This window comes from Salvelinus sp. IW2-2015, linkage group LG17 (assembly GCF_002910315.2).
Source record: "Salvelinus sp. IW2-2015 linkage group LG17, ASM291031v2, whole genome shotgun sequence".
Classification (NCBI taxonomy): Eukaryota; Metazoa; Chordata; class Actinopteri; order Salmoniformes; family Salmonidae; genus Salvelinus; species Salvelinus sp. IW2-2015.
The window spans coordinates 11061318-11085657 of NC_036857.1; the positions used below are offsets into that span (position 1 = coordinate 11061318).

At 44.2% G+C, this 24340-nt stretch overlaps 1 protein-coding gene across 1 annotated transcript in view; it reads right to left on the reverse strand.

The window, feature by feature from the left end:
- LOC111976870 (cadherin-4-like) overlaps window positions 1-24340 on the reverse strand; it is a 614552-nt gene that overhangs the window by 586621 nt on the left and 3591 nt on the right. The window lies entirely within an intron of this gene.

The window sequence follows — 24340 nt, forward strand, 5'->3', positions numbered from 1 at the left end:
GAAGAAGGACAAGAAGAGAGTCGAGAGAGAGAGAGAGACAGACGAGTTAGAGAAGAAGACAGCAGAGATGACGGAGAGAGATATCAGAGACAGCAGAGTAGCAAGAGAACGGAGAAAGTAGTCAGCAAGAGAGACAAGTAGAGACAGACAGAGGAGAGCCAGAGAGAGTAACAGAAGGAGAGAGAGACGGACGAGAGAAGACAGACAGAAGAGAGTACAGAGAGAGAGAGACAGAGAGAGACAGAGACGAGGAGAACAGAGAGACGAGAGGAGAGAGAGAGACAGAGAGAGAGAGCCAGAGAGACAGACAGAGAGAGAGAGCCAGAGAGACACAGAGAGAGAAGAAGACAGTCCTCCCTTAGTAGGGTCTTCTAGCTGGGGGGATTCTGTCTCCCTCTCTCTGTTCTCCCCTCGGCTTTGAAGCTCTAATGCGTCTGATGTGGAGTCTATCTCACACTTCCAAGGTGTCCACTGTGTGTCTGCCTATGAGCAGGGGATGTGACAGCGTTGGAGCATCACAGCACTGCAGAGACAAAGACGTTCGAAGAAGAGAAGGTGAGGCTGTCTGCAGGTGAAGGCAGACAACACTGATGTGATTTTGGTTTGGAAACACTTTTGATGCCACTGTCCTATTAGTTGGCTGTAGTACCTACGCTGTCTCCAACGGATACTCATCCCTGTCATAACCATCCAAAGCTATTTGTGACAAACCAAAATCCACCATGTCATCTTGAAATATGTAAACATTAAATTGTTTCTATTTATTCACCTAATGTATGTATATTTTCAGCCATGTAGGGAAAACAAACAATAACAGTGAATGTTGAGGAGCACTGGTCTGAGTTGAGTGGATAGAGTTGTGTGGTACACTACACAGATCTTAGCGATGTTACAGGAACAGTAGGGAGGCTTAATGTTTTGTACCTCCAAAGAGTCTCAGTCCTCCGTCTGTCTTCCCGCCTACTCCCCCCCCCCCCTCTCTCTCTCTCTTCTACCCGCGGGTGTCTGCCTGGGAGGCATGTCAGGCAGCATACCATCTCCCAGCGGCCCTTCTCTGTGACGCTGCCGTGGCAAATCAATTGTTAATAAACCATCCGAATACTTCGCCCATCGTACCTTTTCATTTCCCCTCCAAGCAGCCTCACAGCTGCACAGCAAATTAGCCTGCTGCCAATAAGGAAGAGTGGGAACAAGATGAAGAAGAAAGCGAGGGAAAAAGAGGAGGGGTGGGGGGGTGACCCAACACCTACAATTAAATGAACAAATCACTGTTCTTAATTAATCAGGGAATTACAAGCTGAGCTGTGGTGGGTTTGAGACGTGACTGACACCCACTCTGTCTGCTTGTGTTAGTGGAGGAGACGCAGAAGAGAGGAGAGACGGAGCAGAGGAGAGATGAAGCGGAGGAGAGGAGAGACAGATGAGAGCTTAACTAATAAAAGCTCTCCAAAGACCCCCCCTGAGCTAAACCCAGGGGCTGCAACCTCTCCTTCTATCTCTCTCTCTCTTTCTTTCCCTCTCACTCTCTCGCTCTTTCTCTTTCCCTCTCACTCTCTCTCTCTTTCTTTCTCTCTCTCACTCTCTCTCTCTCTCTTTCTTTCTCTCCTTCCATCTTACCCTGCCTCTTTCCCTCACTTTAACCTCTCCTCCCGTTCCTGTTCCTCCCACCATCTCTCCTTCTTGCAGTCCTTGTTTGCTAATGAGGTGTGGGATTGACAGCTGGATTACACCGTCATTTTGTAATCCTTTAATTTCTGTGTTTAGGATAATCACCCTCCAGACCAGGGACATGCCTCCTGCCTATAGGTCCTCCCTCTGCAGCACCCAATGAGTGTGTGTGTGTGTGTGTGTGTGTGCACACGCGTGCGTGCGTGTGTGCACATGTGGAAAAAAACAATCGAACCATTCCCTCTGCACATGATAATAGCCTCATTCAGTAGCCTGTCTATATGTCTGCCTTCAGTCCTAAAACCTCACTACATACAGTTCCTCCCTGCAGGACACCAAATAAAGGAGAAGCAGTGTATCTACCAGTCTATCTATACCCATCCCATTCATCACTCACTCTACATGGAAGAGCAAATTCCCTGTCTTTCTGTTTCTACTCCTCCATCCCTTTCTCGCTATCTCACAGAAGAGCAAATACACTGTCTGTGCTGAGAGGGCAACTTTCATCCCTCCTCCCTCCTCTCCTCCTGTCCTCCTCMTTCGCTCCCTCACTCTCACAGGGGTTTGTTCTCCCAGCAGCATCAGGATCCACTCTGGTTTTGATCATTCTCAGACACAGAGCAAGCCAACTCCTCTCCTTCGCTCTGCTCGCTCCCTCCGCTCCCAAGCCCAAAGGAGAAAAAGCTAGGCCTTTTATTCTCTCTACCTCTCTGATGTCTGAGAAAAATAAAAGACAGAGTGAGGGAGAAGAAGAAGAAAGGAATTATGACTGGGTTGCTGTTAAAAGCTTGTTGAACCCAGGGCTTGAAAGGGTGGTTCACTAGCCTACATTTAGACACATCTTGGTTGACCTGAGCCAACCCTATGAGACAGAGCTGTGGAATACTGCACTGTTATACAATCACATACTGTTATGCACTGTACTGAGCCATAGTTCAAGTATTCACATGTTATACCTCAGAATGTGCCGCTATTATTAGATACTCAGGTAAAATGGAGCCATTTTTATCTCAATATCATATCAAATTATTTGTAACAACGCAATACCTTACTGTGATTGTTTTCAATTAAAATGGTCAAAAATAAACAAAAATAGCTTCTTAGCAAAATGTAATTTCTCGAGTAACAATTTTGATAGGGCTGTCTGAGAGTGGTCTGAGAGAGAGGCCTAATTGGAGGAGCCTAATATGCATTATCATAATGTTCACAATTTCACAGTATTATTCCAACCTCATAGCGTGGAAATATATATATATAAAACACAGGACAATCTATTTTTTGACTGCACTGCCCCTTTAAGATGAGCATGGGATGTATGTAATACAGTCTTTTTCCAGTGACTAGGCTATATGTTCAAGGTTCAGTCCAATATATGTTTTACTTACAGTATTTGGCTTGTGGCTGTCATGGAGGGTGAGAGTGTGCTGGAAATGACACACAGCATACCAGTGAGAGTTACCCAAGGGCAAACACACACAAACACACACAAACACACACAAACACACACACCTTTTGAAGAGTGTCCGCCAGTATGTGTGCGTGCGTGAGTGCATGTGTGTTTGCGTTTTCACGTTTGTGTGAAAGTGCAGTATGTAAATAAGAAAAGAGAGAGCACTGTGAATGTTTACTTGTGCATGCAGTCAACACAGCAGTCAACACAGCGGTCAACACTAACTCAGAACAGTCCGAGAGAAGAGATAGAGAAGACCCTTCAGGGCACTGAAACCCCCCATCCAGACCTCCCATCATAGCCATTTGTTTTCTAATTACAAACAAAAGCTCAAATCCTGTTCATTAACTGGGCTTAATCAAGCAGCGATACAATGCAGTCCTTTTTCACTTGTAACCAAAACCCTCCCCAGAGGAGCTGCCTCCTCTTTCCCTTCTTTCATCTCCTCCCTCGCTCTCCGGGTTCTATCACTCTGCTCGGTCTTCTCCTTTTCTCTTGTTTTCTTATTTGAATCTTCTATCAAACAAAAGATGGTACACTCAGCTCTATCATTTATTGATCATCTAAATTTGTTTGTGTTTGTGTTTTTCACTGAGGCCGACATGACAGGAGACACAAAGAGGGAGCAAAGGAATCAATTACAAAACATTGTCTCCTTTTGAATGATTTCTTTGTTTCGATCAGTCTTTCTCCATTCTTTACTAACTACACTATCTCTGTTAGAGAAAGCCAACTGTATATTTTTATTATATGGTCAGCCCTTATGGTGAGCTCTTTTATTGAAGCACCTACTATCACTGTTGGAGCTGGTAACATAAGACATTCTACTGCCCTGTTGGAGCTAGTAACATAAGACATTCTACTCACCTGTTGGAGCTAGAAACATAAGACATTCTACTAACTGTTGGAGCTAGAACATAAAGACAATTCTACTGTACCTGTTGGAGCTAGTAAACATAACATTCTACTACTGTCGAGCTAGAAAATAAGACATTCTACTGCACCTGTTGGAGCTAGAAACATAAGACATTCGTACTACACTGTTGGAGCTGGTAACATAAGGACATTCTACTCACTGTTGGAGCTAGAACATAAGACATTCTACTACACTGTTGAGCTAGAACATAAGACATTCTACTGCCCTGTTGAGGCTGTAACATAAGACATTCTACTGCCTGTTGGAGCTGGTAACATAAGACATTCTACTGCCCTGTTGAGCTGGTAACATAAAAATTCTACTCCTGTTGGAGCTGAGTAACACTAAGACTATTCTACTGACACTGTTGGGCTGGTAACATAAGACATTCTACTGCCCTGTTGGAGCTGGTAACATAAGACATTCTACTACACTGTTGGAGCTGGTAAACATAAGACATTCTAATACACTGCTTGAAGCTGGTAACATAAGACATTCTACTACACTGTTGAAGCTGGTAACATAAGACATTCTACTGCCCTGTTGGAGCTGGTAACATAAGACATTCTACGGCCCTGTCGGAGCTAGAAACATAAGACATTCTATTGCACTGTTGGAGCTAGTAACRCAAGACATCCTACTGCCCTGTTGGAGCTAGTAACACAAGACATTCTACTGCACTGTTGGAGCTAGTAACACAAGCATGTCGCTGTACCTGCTATAACACCTGTAAATGTGTGGAAACTTTGATTTGATATAATCAATAATGTAAATACATAATGATTTTCACCTGTTGTATTCTGAAAGTGAGAACAGCCTTGGTCCCGTGGTTCTCTACCCTCTACTATACACTACTGATATCATAGTACATTTTACTCTAATTGAAGAAAATGTTACTCTGCTACAGATAACATTTGGTCCCAGTCTAAAAATAGTAAAATGTACTCTGCCAACAGAGTTATTTTTTCAGAGTTGCATATGCTCAATTTAGTGTTGATATTTAACTCTGCATCATTGTGTTTAACTCTGTACAGTATTAATTGAAAATAACACTCTTTGCAATGTTGTTCAGTATTCTACAGGTAATTATTTTGAGTAATTTTTACTCTCACAATATAATAGCAATAGCTAATTCAACTCCTATTGGAGTCAAATTCAACACTTTTCTGGGGGTTTATATGGTCCCATATAAAGGTTTAAGGGTGTAAAGCATACTTTACATAAACTACCGTTCAAAGGTTTGGGGTCACTTAGAAATGTCCTAGTTTTTTAAAGAAAATCAAAAMATTTTGTCCGTTAAAATAACATAAAACAGACCCCTCACAAGTCCTCAACTGGCAGCTTCATTAAATAGTAGCCTCAAAACACCAGTCTCAACGTCAACAGTGAAGAGGCGACTCTGGGGTGCTGGCCTTCTAGGCAGAGTTCCTCTGTCCAGTGTCTGTGTTCTTTTGCCCATCTTAATATTTTATTTTTATTGGCCAGTCTGAGATATGGCTTTTTCTTTGCAACTCTGCCTAGAAGGCCAGCATCCCATAGTTGCCTCTTCACTGTTGAAGTTGAGACTGGTGCTCTGAAAAAGTTGCATTTCTTTAAAAAAACAAGGACCCCAAACTTTTGAATGGTAGTRTATGTCTTAATGCATCATATTATAAGGATTTACAATGTGACATCAAATCTCTGTTGATATCCATTTAAGAGTGTGTTATTCATTTAAGAGGGAGKACGTGCAGAAATGTTRCATCRCCCACAACTTACATTCAGAATGCATGTCGGAGCAGGGTGGAGTGCTGTCGTTAGAGACTACCTACATCATGTAAACAGGAACAGCCCTCTCAGTACCAGTTGCAATAAATCTATCCACTTACAGATTAGTTTAGTTCAGGAAAATGTATGTTACATCATTGTGTAGCATAAGATCAAAAACAATCAATGTACATGCAAAAACACAGATATTGAAACAAACAGTTCTATATAAAAACTCAACAGAGCATGCTGGGAAATATGACAAAGATACCCCTCCCACAACTCTGGATACTCCATTGTTTTAACTCTCTGTCTCTTGTTACTCTTAATGGATTTAAAAGTACTGCCCCAATCAACTCCAGTTATCAACACTAACTCCAGGGAGCGTATCACTCTGTTGAGGGTTAAGATAACTCCAGTTATCAACACTAACTCCAGGGAGCGTATCANGAGCGTATCACTCTGTTGAGGGTTAAGATAACTCCAGTTATCAACACTAACTCCAGGGAGCGTATCACTCTGTTGAGGGTTAAGATAACTCCAGTAGAGTAAATGTAACTATTTTTCTTTACTCTGTGATTTCAACTCTCCTTGATTTATTGTGTACCATGATCCATTCAATCCTCTCCTCAGTGTATATATTAAATGTCTGTCTAACTAAAGTAACACATCAACCAATTGACTAGCTAATCAACCAATCCCTCTATCAACCTGTCACTATCAACCACAAACTACGGATAACTGGGAAGACCAATCAATCACAAAGTCAATAAGTCAAGCTGTATCTTGTACAGGAGTCAGACAACACGTGTGGGTTCAGAAGAGCAACAATCTCCAGTGGGGATCCCCGTTTGTTAATCCCTAATTAACTTTTAGCCTGTTGAATGAATCACGCCACAGAGGGACCAATCATTGTCTTTTGATTAATGAACATTACCAGGGCTTTGTTTGTCTCATCTCTCTTTTCKCTTTTTCTTTCTCCTCTGTGTTCCCTGCGCAGTTCCCTTCTTTTAGAGAGTGTGTTACGCTTCCTGGCTTTGAACTTAAGAACCTAATAGGAGGAACATTCACAGGGAGTTCAGGACACAATCAGAGATCAGGAGAAAAGTCTGTCTCTGAGGTTCCCCTTTTCTGTTTCATCCTCTCTTAACAAAGATGAAGAGTCTCTCTGCAGAGGGAATAGCATATGAAGCTCTAATGCTCTCGGATTTGTCCTGCCCACATTCTCATAAAGATCATATACTTCTGCAGGATGATTAGGGGGGAAAAAAGAGTGTGAAAAGTCTCTTTAATGAACAATAACAATGTATTCCCCGGGCTTTGGGAAGGAGGGATGAATAGAGGCTGTGTGGAGGGRGAGTAGGGAGAGTTAGAGTTGAGCTCAGCTGTTTCTCTACAACTCTCTATCATTACACCTACTACTATTATCCTCATAACACTCATTCTAGGAGAATTTCCATATGCAATACGAAAGGGTACAAATTAAGTATCCTCAGGTCCCTTTTCATCTATTATTTTATTTTTTCATTTTTCTCACTTGCACATGGAAATGAAAAATCWAAGATTTCATGGAAGACAGGAGAATATTGCCAATGGAACTCATGCATTTTTAATATGTCTGGTGATTAGAGCGCTAATACGAATCGAAAGATAAAAAGCGATGGATAAAGCATTTTGATTGACCCTGCAACCACATAATWTTCTCTCCACATTTCCCTCTCTCTCTCCATCTCTTTCTTTCTTCAGCTCTCCATCCCTCCATCCCTCTCTCTCAGAGCTGACAGTTGATGGAGCTGTAATGGCTGTTTCACAGTGCTTTCTCTTCTAACTGAATCCATTAGTGTGTAATTAACATGCTGCTGTGGTCACACAGAGGGAGGGGCTGGGCCAGGGAGAGGAGGGGAGGGTATGGGCCATGGAGGGGAAGGACTGTACCAGGGAGGGGAAGGACTGGGCTTGGGAGGGGAAGGGGCATGGCCATGGAGGGAGCGGGGCCAGGAGGGGAGGGGAGGGATGGGCCGAGGATGAGGGGAAGGACTGTGCCAGGGAGGGGAAGGGGCATGGCCAGGGAGGGGAAGGGGCTGGGCCAGGGAGGGGAGGAGGGTATGGGCCAGGAGGGGAAGGACTGGGACCAGAAGGGGAGGGGAGGGTATGGGCCAGGGAGGGGAGGGTTTTACCAGGGAGGGGAGGGTATGTGGGCCAGGGAGGGGAGGGTTTACCAGGGAGGGGAGGGTATGGGCCAGGGGGGAAGGGAGGCAGGGGGGGAGGGTTTAGACCAGGGAGGGGAGGGTATGGCCAGGGAGGGAGGACTGGTCAAGGGAGGGGAGGACTATGCAGGGAGGGGGAGGACTGGGCCAGGAGGGGGAGGACTGGTTCAGGAGGGGAAGGACTGGGCAGGGAGCGGCAAGGACTGGGCCAGGGAGGGGAGGGTATGGGCAGGGAGGGGAAGGACGGGCCAGGGAGGGGAGGGTATGGGCCAGGAGGGGAAGGACTGGCAGGGAGGAGAAGGATTGGGCCAGGGTTTTTTATTTGATTTTTAGGATCCCCATTAGCCGACGCTAATTGTGACAGCTAGTCTTACTGGGGTCCGACACATAACAAAAAATACATTACAAACAAAATACATTAACATTTATATACATTTAAAAAACATGAAGATGTAGTGTGTGCTGTTGTGTGTGTGTGTGTGTGTGTGTGTGGTTGTGTGTGTGCTGGTGTGTTGTGTGTGTGTGTGTGTGTGTACCTGTCAGTTACACATACAGTGTCAGTACATACACACAACAAGTATGTCACATGCCGGAGAGGCGTTGTGCCGTGAGGTGTTGCTTTATTTGTTTTTTAAACCAGGTTTGCTGTTCACTTGTGCTATATAACATGGATTGGAGTTCCATGCACTTTCCATTAATTTATTCTGGACCTGGGGACTGTGAAAAGACCCCCTGGTAGCATGTCTTGTGGGGTAAGTGTGTGTGTCAGTGCTGTGTGTAAGTTCACTATGCAAACAATTTGGAATTTYCAACACATTAATGTTTCTTATTAAAACAAGTAACGTAGTCAGTCTTTCCTCAACTCTTAGCCAAGAGAGACTGACATGCATAGTATTAATATTAGCCCTCTGATTACAATGAAGATCAACATGTGCAGCTCTGTTCTGGACCAGCTGCAGCTTAACTAGGTCTTTCTTTGTAGCACTTGACCATGTGATGACAATAATCAAGATAATTTAAACTAGAGCCTGCAGGACTTGCTTTGTGTGTGGTGTCAAAAAAGCAGAGCATCTCTTTATTACAGACATACCTCTCCCCATCTTTACAACCATTGAATCWATATGTTTTGACCATAACAGTTTACAGTGTGAGGTAACACCAAGTAATTTAGTCTCCTCAACTTGTTGAACAGCCACACCATTCATTACCAGATTCAGCTGAGGTCAATAACTTAGGGAATGATTTGTACCAACACAATGCTCTTAGGTTTTAGAGATGTTTAGGACCAGTTTAAAATGGGCATTTTGAAATATTACAGCCTTATTCTAAAATGTATTAAATTGTTTTTTCCCATCATCAATCTACACACAATAGCCCATAATGACAAAGCAAAAACTGGTTTTTAGAAATTTTTGCAATTGTATTAAAAATAAAACATTGAAATATCACATTTACATAAGTATTCAGATCCTTAACTCAGTACTGTGTTGAAGCACCTTTGGCAGCGATTACAGTCTCGAGTCTTCTTGGGTATGACGCTATAAGCTTGGCACACCTGTATTTGGGGAATTTCTCCCATTCTTCTCTGCAGATCCTCTCAAGCTCTGTCAGGTTGGATGGGGAGCATCGATGCACAGCTATTTTCAGGTCTCCCCAGAGATGTTCAATCAGGTTCAAATCCGGGCTCTGGCTGGGCCACTCAAGGATATTCAGAGACTTGTCCCGAAGCCACTTCTGCGTTATCTTGGCTATGTGCTTAGGGTTGTTGTCCTGTTGGAAGGTGAACCTTTGACCCAGTCTGAGGTCCTGAGTGCTCTGGAGCAGGTTTCCATCAAGGATCTCTCTGTACTTTGCTTTGTTCATCTTTTCCTCAACCCTGACTAGTGTCCCCGTCCCTGCTGCTGAAAAACATTCCCACAACATGATGCTGTCACCACCATGCTTCACTGTAGGGATGGTGCCAGGTTTCCTCCAGACGTGACGCTTGGCATTCAGGCCAAAGAGTTCAATTTTGGTTTCATCAGACCAGAGAATCTTGTTTTTCATGGTCTGCGAGTCCTCTAGGTGCCTTTTGACAAACTCTAAGTGGGCTGTCATGTGCCTTTTACTGAGGGGTGGCTTCCSTCTGGCCACTACCATAAAGGCCTGATTGGTGGAGTGCTGCAGAGATGGTTGTCCTTCTGGAAGGTTCTCCCATCTTCACAGAGGACCTCTGGAGCTCTGTCAGAGTGACCATCAGGTTCTTGGTCATCTCCCTGACCAAGGCCCTTCTCCCTCGATTGATCAGTTTGGCCAGGTGGCCAGCTCTAGGAAGAGTCTTGGTGGTTCCAAACTTCTTCTATTTAAGAATGATGGAGGTCACAGTGTTCATAGGGACCTTGAATGCTGCAGAAATTGTTTGGTAGCCTTCCGCAGATCTGTGACATCATCCTGTCTCGGATCTCTACGGACAATTCCTTCAACCTCATGGCTTGGTTTTTGCTCTGACATGCACTGTCTAACTCTGCGACCTTATATAGACAGTTGTGTGCCTTTCCAAATCATGTCCAATCAATTGAATTTACCACAGGTGGACTCTAATCAAGTTGTAGAAACATCTCAAGGATGATCAATGGAAACATTATGCACTTGACCTCAATTTCAAGTCTCATAGCAAAGGTTCTGAATACTTATGTAAATAAGGTATTTMTTTGTTTTATTTGTAAAGAATTTGCTAAAATTTCTAAAGACCTTTTCGCTTTGTCATTATGGGGTATTGTGTGTAGATTGATGAGGATATATATTTTTTTTATCCATTTTATAATAAGGCTGTAAAAGTGAAGGGGTCTGAATACTTTCTGAATGAACTGTATGGTTCAGTCATCAGCATACATGAACACACAAGCTTTGTTTAATGCCAGTGGCAGGTCATTGGTAAAAATAGAAAAGAGTAGAGGGGAAGGGCTGGGCTAGGCCAGGGAGGGGCCAGGAAGGGGCCAGGGGGGGGAGGCTGGGCCAGGGAGGGGCCAGGGAGGGACTGGACCAGGGAAGTGCCAGGAAGGGGCCAGGGAGGGGCTGGGCCAGGGAGGTGCCAGGGAGGGACTTGGCCAGGGGAGTGCCACGGAGGTGCTGGGCCAGGAAGCGAGTGGGCAGAATTTGGGATTAGGCCAATAGCTACTGTAGTAGACTGTCTGGGAGGCATGGGTGTGTATCCCATCTGGTTTTAGAGTAGACAATATGTGACTCGTTTCAGGAAACTAGGCATATGTCGCAAATCACTACTTCATTGGAGCACCATTTGAACGWAAACTTTTTTTTGTTTATCATGTGAACTTTCATATGCCTTAATAACAAACKTGTATGCCATCTGTAAATACAAATAAAATTGTGGGCTGGACATGCCGAGAGATGAGTTTGGATGAGTCTGCCATGTAGCAGGCTTCTTTCTATAATATGATCTGGTCATTATGTGTAGGTAGTCCTTTCTAATCTGCCTTTTTTAAAAGATATCACGTAGTAGAACTGCGTAAGTTTTGAAATCAGTGTAATTAGAGTAGGATAGCTAAGGAGATGGAGAGAAAAGCCTGTTTTCAGATTACATCTACATACTAAGGGCAACCATGGCATCCGTGAGAGAGAGGGAGAAGTATACGGGTAAGATAGTCTAGCTAGCTACATTTTCAGATATTACTCGTTTCTAATTGTGTCAGAAAGTCATTTTCATTTAAAGTTAAAGTGTACTGTTAACTAGCAAGTAACATTAACTGGCTGGCTCGCTAGCCAACGTTACATGTATGATCTGTGTAATAATATTATTCGTATCTTAGAGCCATTTTCTTTGCTAGTTATAGCCTAACGTTAGCTAGCTAAMATTGAACCTGGTTGGTTAGCTACCTGCAGATTCATGCAGGGTAGTAACGTCATGAGTTGGGATTATGGTTCATTGTTTAGCTAGCTACATATCTTAACAAAAGACTCCACTATGCAAGTATCCATTTCAATAGAATGTTCGTGATGTCACTGTGAAAGCTGTTGATAGACGTAGCTGGTAAATTCGCAGAATAACTGACGAATTTACAAATGCTTAACACCCGTTGAATATGGCCACTATCAGTAAACGTTGGCAAAAAATGTAAATTGTTGCCAGCAGCATATTTGCAGTCACCAACGCTCTGGATAACATAAAAACAGCCTAACCAGTTCTGCTAGGGTAAGTAAAATGGTCAGAGTGAGCTGTTCTCTCATTTGTGTCTGGAAGTAGCTCGCAAGCTAGCCAACGTTAGGCTGTTAAATTGGGTGCTTGACTGCTGTTTTTAGGTCAGAACGCTCGGATCAACCCTACTTCTCGGCCAGAGTGTCCAGTGTGCGCTCTGAACGCTCCGAGAGTGAAACGCTCTGAGTTTACGAACACCCAGAGCACACTCTGGCACTCCAGATTAAATTTATGAACACACCCGTAGTATAAACCAGACAATCTTTGGTTTTTTAGTACATAGCCTCAGATGTCAATCCTTAAAAAGATGGGTGGGGCTAAAGCTTAAAAGGTTGTGAACGATGCTGAATGGGTGTAGACAAAGAAAAGCTCTCCAGTACCAAAAAATTCAAGGGCCATTTTCTCAAAATGACTTTCCCATTTCCCATTGTTTCTCAACTTTAGTCTATGATATACCATTTTCTAGCTCTGAGTCTCTACTATTATCCAATGTAAAAAACACAATTTCTAATTTTGCTACATAAGACCGAATCGAGCTGGTCGGTCACATATGAGAAATTGTGACTAAAAGGCACAAAGACCCTAGGATACTGACTATCTCTCTTCTCCAAATGGCTGATAATGGCATCATAATCTCTATTTAATATTACCTTTCAGCACACAGTGAAGGATTGTCTTTGTAAAAATCATCCTGGGTGTGTGTGTTTGTGTGTGTGCATGTGTGTATGTGTACGAGCRCGTATTGGCGTGCATACATGTTGTGTGTGTGTCCATGTGTGCATGTGTGTATGTGTACGAGCGCGTATTGGCGTGCATWTATGTTGTGTGTGTGTCCATGTGTGCATGTGAAGAGAATACAAAATAAGGGACAGTGTGTTGGCTCGTATAAAGCTTTATCCCTGGCCTCCTCAGCTCCAGCTCTCGTGTTGCGAGGAGAGGATTTTTTTTCTATACGATCAGCCTTGCTGAAGGACATGGTCAGTGGGACTCTTGAGGAAAGAGAAAACCGCCTTGGAGCTTATCGTTATCGTGCCGGCATAATCTCTGTCCGTCCCGAGTATTCCAGACAGAATAACAGCCCAGGGCCCAGGGAATGAGAAGCTCGCTAGCTCCTCAGAACAACTAAACTATTTCAGCCCAGACAGCAGAGACAGTTTAACACAGCCACTGTACACGCCTAATCTGCCACGGCCACAACAACCTCCCGCAGTCCCACTGCTCTCACACAGACACACAGCAGGATAATGTATGTGTGTATGTGTTTGTGTGCATGTTTACATGTATGTGCATAGCGTGTGTGTGTGTCTCTCAAGACCAGTGCCCTCTTGTCATCTCGCCGCCCTCCTTGAAGCACATAAGGGCCATCTGTGCATTTAAGAGTCTGGAGTCCATGTAAAGTATTGAAACTGCTTTAAGGTCTTCAGTATAGCCATAACCCCAGTCCTCCAGGACCCCATAAGGGACACCATACCAGCCAGGAGGTCTCTTAATGCACCTAGCAGATGAAAGGTACGCACACTTCTCACACACCACACAGTAACTCAATCTCTTTCTCTCCTCCTCTCGGGACCAGGGGAGAAGATGTCGAAAATCTCATTAAAAAATAATGTCTACCACTTGCTTGCTCTCCTATCCTACAGGATGTCTTTCTAATGACCGGGTAGGGGGAAGCCTCACAGGCACTGGTGGATTACTCACCTCCACGGTGGCAATGGACCCCTGCCCTGCTCCCTGACACACACACACACACACACACACACACACACACACACACACACACACACACACACACACACACACACACACACACACACACACACACACACACACACACACACACACACACACACACACACACACACACACACACACACACCACACACACACACACACACACACACACACACACACACACACACACACACACACACACACACACACACACACACAACACACACACACACACACACCAAAGCCGTCAACCATATTCCACCAAACAAACCCCCCCACCCATATGCTTAACTCATCGCAGCACACATCTTTACGAGCCTCACTGGAAAATCTACATTCATCATCTCACACATACATCACAGCTGAAGTTACATGTTTAGTACATCTGTGTCGACTGGAGATTCCAAGCGTCTCCCCAAGGGAGCATTAACCTTTGACCTGACTGAGTATAAAGCAGGACTGCAGTACTGCAGTGTCCATCACTGCTCAACTCCAACATTCAACAAAATGTAATGTCAGTTACAAATCCCATCAAGGAGAACTTATGTGTCTGAAAAGCTGAGTTGTCCACAAATAGCTAAAACAGTTGGGGTGGGAGACACTGAATTTACTCCACATGATTTCACAACGTTAAACACATAAATAAAAAAGATGAATTCTCATAATACTGTAACTAACAGATTTGAAACTTGGTAGGATGGAGGGGTGGATGAGACATGATACGGAGGAAGTCTGTGAAACATGAGAGAAAGATCATTTTTTATTAAGCAAGGCAAATAAGTTAATAAGAACAAATTGTTATTTTCAATGACAGCCTAAGAACAGTGGGTTAGCTGCCTTGTTCAGGGGCAGAACAACAGATTTTGACCTTGTCAGCTCAGGGATTTGATCTTGCAACCTTTCAGTTACCAGCCCAACACTCTAACCACTAGGCTACCCTGCCACCCCAAGATGACAAGAGAAAGATTGACATCAACAGACAGAGGTAACAGAGAGAGAATGAGACAACTTGGGAGAAAGAGAGAGAACAAGAAGAAAAGGGAGAATAAATCAGATAAAGAATTTGAGGGAGAGAGAAAAAAAGAGCAAAAGAGAAAGAAAGCAACAGAACAAAGATTCCCACCTTGTCTGAATGCAGTGAGGTGGCCTCTAATAGACAATAGAACCACCAAGGCCTGTGGTTGTGCTGTGTATAGATTTGGGGTTTAAGATGTGTAAACAGGAAATCAAAACCATGTTAATTCGGTTTGAGAGAGAGGAAAGAAAAAATAACCATTCCAACCTCTGTTAGCTCGGGGAAGGAAGAGAAAAAACACATATTTTATTTCAGACTCCTGTAAGTCTGTTTTTCAAAGCACACTTAAAGCGATACTTCGGGATTTTGGCAATGAGGCCCTGTATCTACTTCCCCAGAGTCAGAAGAACTTGTGGATAAAGGGCCTCATTGCCAACTATATGTTCTGTCCACACAGCCAAAAACAGTGAATCACCAAAAAAGGGTGTGTTTGGCCTAAGTTCGGTGAACCATTGAATGTAGCACTAGAAAAAGTGACTTTTGTCCTGAATGTATTTTTGATGTGTGGTGTAAAGCCAGGATACTATAGAGATACATTATTTATTGCAGGTGACAACATTGGTCTGTGTTTGTATGGCCCGGATTCTACCCTCTGCATACACTGTCATGAATGCAGTGGTATGCTCTATCTACTTTGGATATGGTAAGTGAATCAACAGTTGGTTGCAATAGAGGAAATTCTGGAAAACTGGTTTCAAAACTAATATGAATATCCATGGTTAAATGTAAACTGGTAACTGTACTCACACTACAGCAGAATCACACAAGCAGCCCTTTCTATGTGATTATCTATAGGTGTGTCACATGACTACAGAGCTCCGCCTCAGAGATACAAGGAAGCCCTTCTCCAGCAAGCCTTTCAGACCGCAGCGAGAARGACTCGTCACCGGGGGGTTTCCGAATGCAACCTGACAGGGAATTTAGGAGCTATTACCCTGGAAAAACTGCAGCTCAAATCAATTTGTTTCATTCTGAATGCTAAAGCCCTCACTGCCAGGTCTCCCAGCCTCGGAGTGAGTGGGTGATTTAACCCTGCGGAGGGCAGCGCGGCACCAGAATATTCCACGGATACGAGAGAGCAGGCAGGAGTTAACAGCCGAGTAGGAAGGTGAGAGGGGGAGGAAAAATAGAAACCCACACTAAACCAAAACCTGAATGAGATCAGTGTCACTGTTTGCCTATCTGTTGACACCCACAATGCAGCCTTAGGAATGGAGTGTCAGGGGGTCACTGATACAGTGCCTTACAAAAGTATTCATCCCCGTTGGCGTTTTTCCTATTTTGTTGCATTACAACCTGTCATTTAAATAGATTTTTATTTATATTTCATGTAATGGACAAACACAAAATAGTCCAAATTGGTAAAGTGAAATGAAAATTCCAAAAATGTAAAATGGAAAAGTGGTGCGTGCATATGTATTCACCCCCTTTGCTATGAAGCCCCTAAATAAGATCTTGTGYAACCAATTACCTTCAGAAGTCACATAATAAGTTAAATAAATTCCATCTGTGTGTAATCTAAGTGTCATATGATCTCAGTATATATACACCTGTTCCGAAAGGCCCCAGAGTCTACAACACCACTAAGCAAGGGGCACCCCCAAGCAAGTGGCACCATGAAGACCAAGGAGCTCTCCAAACAGGTCAGAGACAAAGTTGTGGAGAAGTACAGATCAGCGTTGGGTTATAAAACAATATATCCGAAACTTTGAACATCCCATGGAGCATCACTAAATCCATTATTTAAAAAATGGGAAGAATATGGCACCACAACAAACCTGCCAAGAGAGGGCCGCCCACCGAAACTCACGGACCAGGCAATGAGGGCATTAATCAGAGAGTCAACAAAGAGACCAAAGATAACCCTGAAGGAGCTGCAAAGCTCCACAGCGGAGATTGGAGTATCTGTCCATAGGACCACTTTAAGCCGTACACTCCACAGAGCTGGGCTTTACGGAAGAGTGGCCAGAAAAAAAAACATTGCTTAAAGAAAAAATAAGCAAACACGTTTGGTGTTCGCCAAGGTACTCTGGTCGGATGAGACTAAAATTTAACTTTTCGGCAATCAAGAGAAACGCTATGTCTGGCGCAAACCCAACACCTCTCATCACCCCAAGAACACCATCCCCACAGTGAAGCATGATGGTGGCAGCATCATGGTATGGGGATGTTTTTCATCGGCAGGGACTGGGAGACTGGTCATAATTGAAGGAATGATGGATGGCGGTAAATACAGAGAAATTCTTGAGGGAAACCTGTTTCATTTTTCCAGAGATTTGAGACTGGGACAGAGATTCCCCTTCCAGTAGGACAATGACCCTAAGCACACTGCTAAAGCAACACTCAGGTGGTTTAAGGGGAAACATTTAAATGTCTTGGAATGGCCTAGTCAAAGTCCAGACCTCAATCCAATTAAGAATCTGTGGTATGACTTAAAGATTGCTGTACACCTGCGGAACCCATCCAACTTGAAGGAGCTGGAGCAGTTTTGCCTTGAAGAATGGGCAAAAATCCCAGTGGCCAGATGTGCAAAGCTTATAGAGACATACCCCAAGAGACTTGCAGCTGTAATTGCTGCAAAAGGTGGCTCTACAAAGTATTGACTTTGGGGGGTGAATAGTTATGCACGCTCAAGTTTTCAGTTTTTTTGTCTTATTTCTTGTTAGTTTCAGGATAAAAAATATTTTGCATCTTCAAAGTGGTAGGCATGTTGTGTAAATCAAATGATACAAACCCCCCAAAAAATCTACTTCAAAATGCCAAGGGGGTGAATACTTTTGCAAGCCACTGTACACTATGGAATGAACATGCAATGTGTGAGTGTATGTGTGTGGGCGTGCATGTTTGCCTGGCTGCCTACACACATGCAAACCACATGACATGGCTCTCATTAGTAGTAATAGAATCAGCACAGGGACACGTAGGATGAGGTTAAACCACCTAGCTCTGTTTGTCCGGTTCAATCTGGCCTGGACCCACTATAGCCCACTACACTGGGGCTGAATAAGCAGACAGAATACTTCATGCTCAAAACACAAGGAGATCACTCTGCAGAGAGCATGAAATATCAGACATACTGTAACCAAACCATTTAACACAATAAGGCTGTGACTGATGCAGATTTTATGTGAAGTTGGTTCCTGGATCCTAGGTGATGAAATCTCTGTGTTGGTCTGTGGGAACAGGCGTGTTTGTCAATCAGACCGTGTTGTAGCCCCAGCTGATGTAAACCAGGTGTGGCGGTGTTCTGACTCTAAGGGTCTGTGTCTCTATGATAAAGAACATGTCATATCTGAGAGCCCTGTAATGAAGCCCAGTCACAGCAAGGAATCTGGGCACCCTCAACTGAACTCCTGACAGTCCCCCTTGTCGGGGGGTGAGGACCCACTCTAACCTTCCACCCCTCCGATCTTATCTCCTCAGCACCCCAACATTACAATGACTGCTCAACCTATGACCCCCAGCTTGAAGCTTGAAGAAGCCCCTAAGCTACAATAGTCATAATTTAACTCCCTAATGCTCCTCCATGGTAATCTCTCCTAGAGTCAAGTACCTAGCACCTAGTCCCCTGCAACCTTCCCCTGCACTATGCCGATAACCATCTGCTCATCTTCCCTATGCCTACTATGATAAACCCAACCCCCCTCCCTGTCCATCTCCCCCTGACCCTTTACCCTTCTCCCCCTCTGCCTCTCAAGACCCTGAAACCCCTGTCACGTCCCAGGCCCTTGTTCTGGTACTCTCATTCCATACGACCTGCCCTATCTGTTGGTGTGTGTGTGTGTGTGTGGTGTGTGTGGTGTGTGTGGTGTGGTGTGTGTGTGTGTGGTGTGTGTGTGTGTGTGTGTGTGTGTGTGTGTGTGTGTGTGTGCGTGCGGTGCGTGCGTGCGTGCATGTGTGCATGCGTGTGTCATTACTCTTGCCTGCTTGACAGTTCTGGGTTAAACAATGTTACTCTTTGCCCTGCCTGACATTCTGGGTTAAACAATGTTATTTATTTGCCCTGCCTGACAGTTCTGGGTTAAACAATGTTATTATTTGCCCTGCCTGACAGTTCTGGGTTAAACAATGTATTTATTTGCCCTGCCTGACAGTTCTGGGTTAAACAATGTTATTATTAAAGTCTTTCCAGAGGAGCTTCCTGTGACACCCTTACCAAAGTTACATCCACCGGCCGAGCCCTGTAAATCACACTGAGTGTGTATATATATGTGTGTGTATTTATGTGTGATGTATACGTGTGTATGTATACGTGTGTGTGTATCACGTGTGGTGTGTATACATGTGGGTGTGTATACGTGTGTGTGCGTGTGCGTTTCCACTGTAGCTGTGTGGTCAGACCACCCATATGACGGTGTGTCTCTTGTCTCCGTTAGCTGTGACCTGAAGGAAGTGGAGATGTGACTCCTACAGGGGCCTTTAAAATAACACAGAGAACAGACAAGCCATAAACGTCAGATAAGTAAAACCATAACTGCCTCTACGCTCTCCTGTAATGGATTCCAGGGTTTATATGGATTATATGTCTGTTTCGGTGGGGGAAACCAGTCTGGGGTCATTTTAACTGCCCATTTTTAAACATCTCTGTCAAACAAGAGAAAATGGAGACAGGATTTAGAAGTGGCTGATCTTTCTAGCATACATATACTTCTGGGATTTCATATATCTCTTTCTCATTGCCTTTTGCAGATGTGAGCTTAGAAAGGTGTAACAGACAAACTTACTAACTAGTGTAAACTGGCAGATACGGCCTGTGGACCAGTGATGCAGGTTGGAAATGTACGACCGGTGTACCAGTGATGGCAGGTTGGAGTTGTACAGCCTGTGTACCAGTGATGGCCAGGTTGGAGTTGTACAGCCTGTGTACCAGTGATGGCAGGTTGGAGTTGTACAGCCTGTGTACCAGTGATGGCAGGTTGGATGTTGTACAGCCTGTGTACCAGTGATGGCAGGTTGGGGTTGTACAGCCTGTGTACCAGTGAGGCAGGTTGGAGTTGTACAGCCTGTGTACCAGTGATGGCAGGTTGGAGTTGTACAGCCTGTGTACCAGTGATGGCAGGTTGGAGTTGTACAGCCTGTCTCTGGTATTGCTGTCTTCTCTATCACTCTACCCCAATTCTCGTGATGTGTTCCTCGCCGCAGTTCTTGCGGCCACGTGTGGACGGATCTTCTAGATGTCACGACCACTGGTGCTCTAGTTCCTGTCCGCTCCTTGTTTTTGGTGTTGCTTGCCTGGCCTTCCCCAGTCTGGTGATCCATCATCGTCGCATGCCTGACGCTCTGTACTTCGCTCCGCAGTACCGGTGTCTGTCTGCTCTGGATGCGGCGCTGGCCCTAGTCTTGTCATCGTATCGTTCCGAATCGCCTCCTACCTCACGTATCCGAACTACATTTGGCATTACAATTCCACCGGGCCCACCCGCGCCCGACCTCGACACTCTTACAACACTTACGTGTCCGTCTCTGTTCCGCGGTATTTTTGTACGGCTGTGACTCTTAATCTCCTGTCGACCTGAGGGTCATTCCCTCTTTCAAACATCTCTCCCCGCCTGCTGGCTTCCTCATGGACAACTGTCGGGTGCTGCTCACTTGATAATTACCACTTCGGTAGAGGCGCACTTCACTTTGATCTGCCTGACTTGGTGCCTCGTTACGTCGCCCGCCTGGTGTCTTGTGCAATGTGCTGTCCACCTCCACACGAATCGATACTAGCTCCCTGGCACGTATTCCCTTCTTGTCCGCTGACCTGCTCGTAAGTTTCCATCCCAATCCGTCTATTATCGGACAGTATCCTGCTCGGTGCCCTCATTTCTCTAGTGGTCGGCTATTCTGCTGGTCGGCCTACGAGTCTGATGCCAATCTTACAGAGAAGGCAGTTTGTGTACAGGTCCTGATTCCTATGGGTCTGACCACCTCGCTCGGCTACCTCTCCAAGCCGGCTGTCCAACCTGATGCCGCCCTCGAGGCCTTCACCTCGCCGTTGTCTCTTATTTTGCCTTGTGTCAATCGTGTACCGCAGTACCGTTGCGGTCTCTTCCCCGCATTTGATTCCGAAAGTCGATGTACCAGTGAGTGGGCAGGTTGGAGTTGTACAGCCTTGTGTTACCAGTGATGGGAAACAGGTTGGGCGTATGTACAAGCCTGTGTACAGTGATGCCAGGTTGGAGTTGTTACAGCCTGTGTACCAGTGATGGCAGGTGGAGTTGTACGCCTGTTGTTACCAGTGATTGGCAGGTTGGAGTTTGTACAGCCTGTTGTACCAGTGATGGCAGGTTGGAGTTGTACAGCCTGTGTACCAGTGATGGCAGGTTGGAGTTGTACAGCCTGTGTACCAGTGATGGCAGGTTGGAGTTGTACAGCCTGTGTACCAGTGATGGCTGGCTCAGTGATTGTTTGCGATTGTGTTGACACCCCCTGCTGGCCTGATAACTTCACTGCTGCATACTGAACGTGTTCACAAGTAGCTCTCGCACTCGCTGTCTCAGCCAGGCCTCTATGTAGCCAATACTAGACTAAATTCAGAGACCCCTTATCTACCTCACTCCCACTGTGATCACCAGCTAAAACACACACATACCCACACTTAATAAATGCATGGACACAAACACATCGACTCACTCCCATAACACACTCACATAACACTGTTATAACAGCATTGAGAGTTATTCCTCTGCCAGAAAACTGTCCAAATACCTTGAATGATAACTAAACTACACAGAACAGTATAAATCATGACACAATATTCCCTCATCGCACCAATAAAAAAGGATGAGAAAAACACATCTGTATAATTCCATCTGACATGAAAATGATGATACCTACTTAATGATGTCTGAAGGATCACAGTGCATGATGATATCTACTTAATGATGTCTGAAGGATCACAGTGCATGATGATACCTACTTAATGATGTCTGAAGGATCACAGTGCATGATGATATCTACTCTAATGCGTCTGAAGGATTCACCATAGTGACTGATGATTAATTCTCTTAGGTAATTTTATACTCTTTTGATAAAGGGTAGGATCCAAAAATAACATAGTGAGCATGATGATATCTATCTTAATGATGTCTGAAGAGAATCACAGTGTCATGATAGATATCTCCTTATGATGTCTGAAGGATTCACAGTGCATGATGTATCTACTTAATGATGTCTGAAGATCACAGTGCATGATGATATACTTAATGATTCTGAGGATCACAGTGCATGAATGAATCTACTTAATGATGTCTGAAGGATCACAGTGCATGAATGATATTACTTAATGATGTCTGAAGTATCACAGTGCATGATGATATCTACTTATTGATGTCTGAAGGATCACAGTGCATGATGATATCTTACTTAATGATGTACTGAAGGATACAGTGCATGATGAGTATCTACTTAATTGATATCTGAAGATCCAGTGCATGATGATTATTACCTAATGATTCTGAAGGATCACATGGCATGATGATATCTAATATGATGTCTGAAGGATCACAGTGCATGAATGATATTACTTAATGATGTTCTGAAGGATCACAGTGCTGATGATATTACTAATGATGTCTGAAGGATCCAGTGCATGATGATATCTTACTTATGAGTCTGAAGGATCACAGTGCATGATGATATCTACTTAATGATGTCTGAAGGATCACAGTGCATGATAATATCTACTTAATGATGTCTGAGGATCACAGTGCATGATGATATATCTACTTAATGATGTCTGAAGGACACAGTGCATGATGGTATACTTAATGATACTGAAGACAACAGTGCATAGATGTATCTACTTAATGATAATCTGAACAGTGATCACATGCATGATAGATATCTACTTAATTGATGTCTGAAGGATCACAGTGCATGATTGATCTACTTATCTTAATGATATCATTGAAGGGTCTCACAGTGGCATTGTATGGATACCTTACTTAAGTGTATGAAGGATCACAGTGCATGAGATATAGTACTTAATGATGTCTGAAGGATCACAGTGCATGATGATTTATTCTATCTTAATGATGTTCTGAAGGATCACAGTGCATGGTGGTATCTCCTTTAATGATACCTCATGAAGGATACAGTGCATTGATGATACTTTACTTAATGATGTCTGAAGATCACAGTGCATGATGATATCTACTTACTGATGTCTGAAGGATCACAGTGCATTATGATGTATGCTTACTTATGATATCTGAAGGATCACAGTGCAGATGATATCTACTTAATGATATCTAGAGATCACAGTGCATGATGATAATCTACTTATGATATTCTGAAGATCACAGTGCCTTGGATGATTCTACTTAATGATGTCTGAAGGCAACACAGGCATGATGGTAATCCTTCTTAAGTGATGATCTGAAGGTCACAGTGCATGATGATTCTACTTAATGATGTCTTGAAGAACACAGTGCATGATGCGCTCATCTGTACTCTCAATGAACTATCTCGAGGATCACAGTGGCAGTGGTATCTTACTTACAGACTATCTGAAGGACTCACAGTGCATGTCAGAGACTGGATCCAGCTGTGACTCTAACAGGCCTCTAAGAGTAAAAGTGAACAGTTCAGCTGTCTAAGATACAGCAGACCGACCCACCAAAGAGCTATTGTGTGGCCCCCAGCACAACAATGCAGCTTAGTGGGGCTACGGGGTAAAACCATTGGGATCAATAGAAGATTCTAATTAGCCTATATTTGCAGGAGCCCTGCGAGATCAGACACAGGATGTCGATTCGATTTCCTTCACTATCGGCTATTCAAACTAAGTTGATTCACAGAGTAATTGCTTAAATGGCTAAAAGTCAAGACAAACATGGTGGTGATGGTGGTGGTGGTGGTGGTGGTGATGGTGGTGGTAGTGGTGGTGATGGTGGTGGTATTGGTGATGATGGTGGTGTTGGAGGAGGTGATGTCAGCACCACCACCGCTCAGCACCACCTCCATCATCACACCATCCAGCACCACCACCTCCAACACCATCACCACCACCACATCAACACCACCTTCAACACCACCCTCATCACCTCCTCCAACACACCATCATCACCAATACCACCACCATCACCACCCTACCACCACCATCACCACCACCACCACCCACCATCACCACCATGTTTGTCTTGACTTTTAGCCATTTAAGCAATTACTCTGTGAATCAACTTAGTTTTAAGAATACCGATAGTGAAGGAAATCGAATCGAATCCTGTGTCTGATCTCGCAGGGCTCCTGCAAATAAAGGCTAATTAGAATCTTCTATTGATCCCAATGGTTTTACCCCGTAGCCCACTAAGCTGCATTGTTGTGCTGGGGGCCACACAATAGCTCTTTGGTGGGTCGGTCTGCTGTA